The sequence below is a fragment of the Botryllus schlosseri genome, chromosome 6 (genome assembly GCF_051294905.1).
Source record: "Botryllus schlosseri isolate E-star chromosome 6, Bs_hap1, whole genome shotgun sequence".
In the NCBI taxonomy this organism is placed as follows: domain Eukaryota; kingdom Metazoa; phylum Chordata; class Ascidiacea; order Stolidobranchia; family Styelidae; genus Botryllus; species Botryllus schlosseri.
The window spans coordinates 24,943,924-24,946,573 of NC_137241.1; the positions used below are offsets into that span (position 1 = coordinate 24,943,924).

At 42.1% G+C, this 2,650-nt stretch overlaps 1 long non-coding RNA gene across 1 annotated transcript; it reads right to left on the bottom strand.

The window, feature by feature from the left end:
- Window positions 1–477: 477 nt before the first annotated feature.
- Window positions 478–2,311, bottom strand: LOC145441759 (uncharacterized). Its single transcript, XR_013915886.1, has 2 exons — window positions 1,119–2,311; window positions 478–1,050 (listed from the first exon to the last, which is right to left on the bottom strand). It is a non-coding gene; the product is annotated as an uncharacterized LOC145441759 (long non-coding RNA).
- Between the last annotated feature and the right edge of the window lie 339 nt (window positions 2,312–2,650).

The window sequence follows — 2,650 nt, forward strand, 5'->3', positions numbered from 1 at the left end:
TCCTATCTCCGCATCCCAGCGGCCGGAAAGAAAGACATCCAACACAAACAAAAAACCTATCATCGTCGAAAATTTTTCTGATTGAAATAACTAGCCATGATTGTTAACTCGCCTCTGACATCTGTACGATTACGCGCTTCGCCAAGGAAAGAGCTACAAGAGCTAGATCATGAGCTTATTTTACGGCGCAGTGGCAAAGTTCATGATTTCTGATGAAACTACGAATGATGTTTGGGTCTGTCACTGGCAATTTGTTCCTGGGCCCAGAAGATTCTCAGAGCAGCCCAACATTAGTAGGAGCGAATATGGTACATTTGTGAACCTACAAAATCACAACTACATGGGAATTCAACCAACAGGCCGGTACAAGGTCATGATAGGATATTTCCGATATTTCTCTAAAGTCACATCATCATGTGTGACATCCTTCGAATGACACGAAGCGTACTCTGATTAATTAACTAATTCGCTGCTATACTCCGGCGATATTTTGTATTGACAGGGACAAATACAGCAAGGCAGATAATTGATTGGTACATGTTTGAATTCGCATTGTGACGATATTATGTTCGTGTTCACGTTCATCATGTTTAGAGCGAACCTTTTATAAAAGCTCTTGTTCAAACGAATACGAATTTAACTGTTCTCACCATTCGTTATACCCAACGCTGTGGGTAACATTTAGTTTCTGATATTTCTACCAACATATTCCAAATATCAATATATAGCGTGCATCTACGTTTTCGAACACATATACACAGGCTTCAATACACAAACTGCGACGGGTTTGTTGAAAATAATATCGGGGGCGATAATATACGCAATTGTACGTGATATATTGGCCTTCGCCGGACGCATCAAAGGCTAGTTGGTGACGGATGGCTTTATACGCTCTCCGTCCAACAGGGTCTCAACAAAATATTTCAAAATGCAGCAATGTGATGATACCGCTGATATGTGTCCACCGCGATGACAGATCCGAGTGTATACCTTTTTTGCCCAAAAAGTAGGCCGGAGCTATTCCATATCCCGCGCTCTTGTAAGATTATACTGCTTGTAAACACATTACATCTAAATAAACAATATCGTATGACCAAAACACAGTTTCTTGGGATTACCTGCGAATTTCTGCTCGCCAGAGCCGGCATTCATGAATGGATTTTGAAGCACCTGTTGCTGAATGATTCATCCCTTTCTGCCGACCATTCAGTCTCATAAGCTTTTCCTCTTTTCAACTTGGACAGGTGCAAAGATCACAACTCCGTTGTTCGTTTTGTCGCATGGATGCGGTGCCGTGTGTTTGAATTCGAGTTACGCCGGACCGGAAACCCATTTTAACGGCCCATCGTCGTGTTATTGGCAAATATTAGCTCGCATATTATACGGGACCATGCGGCGTGGTGATAAAACAACGGAGCAGCGCTGCGTGTTAGATTTAATGGATGGGAAATAAACATGTCGTATACTAAGATGACTTTCCGCGAAGTTTCAAGTGGCGTCGCACTATTGGCGTCCTTCTGAACATCTGAAAGTCAATGCTCTCCTTAATATTTTACGTAAACTGCACTACGTATACATTGTACCATTACGCAGTTATGACCTTATCACAGAACGCATTTAAAATTCAAATATCACCATTTCCGAAAAATGGATTCATCGGTTCACGCGATAACACGTATCCACGCCGATAACATCGCCGATATCAAGGCGACTCTTATCAATTCCGCTTTCTCTTCCGAAAACCATAATCCGATATTTACTCTGAAAGTTCAACACCGCGTTGCAAAGGTGTTGTTCGGACGGGACGTGTGATAACTGATAACGTGTGATGCAAAATAACGATCGTTGACTCTTGAAATAAATCTAACAACGTATAAAATTCGACGTCAATCAGAAAGTGAGTTTACTGAAGAAGAGTGTAACCAAGAATACATTTCAATGGGTGGCGGTGTTTTGGTAGTAACGTGACACAACGACATTAACGACACAACGGATTTCATTAACTTCGAAAAATCACGGAGTATCAGCGTATTTTGCCATGTAGCCTTTTTGCTACACAACTGCGGATCACGTGGCTAGCTGGATTTGTAGTGGTTTCGACCTTTTTCTCAAGAACGATATCTCACAGCTCAAACGCCGACCACGGCTACTACAGTGTGCACTGTGCACTCAGCCATGCAGGATGCCGGTCACCTGTGCTCAATGATAAGGCGGGTCAGAGGCTTGAACTCTGCGCATGTCTGAGAATTTAGCAATAATTCCTGATCCGTTTTCAGTTTTTATTCGCACTGCTAGCAACGTAGTTTACCATTGACGGGCAACAGCTAAAATTTACCCACAATTCTGTCATCTATTAGTGGCATATTTCACAGATGTAGTTGATTTAATTGTAGTACTATCGTCTGCTCTCGGGATTCCTGGATCACGATCCGACATATCTATTTAGTATACCGACACATGTCACTTCATTCGTATGACTTTCCCTTTTCGTGTTTTCTTCTGATACTTTTCCTTCGGTGCGGAGTGTACAATGCCTCTTACGTAGGACTAGATATGTTCTAGGTCACGGTGGTTGGTTGTTTGATTCAAAGACTGCTACAAGTCGTTTCGACACTTTTCTGTCAATCAATTCTATCGCAATCTAGTGATG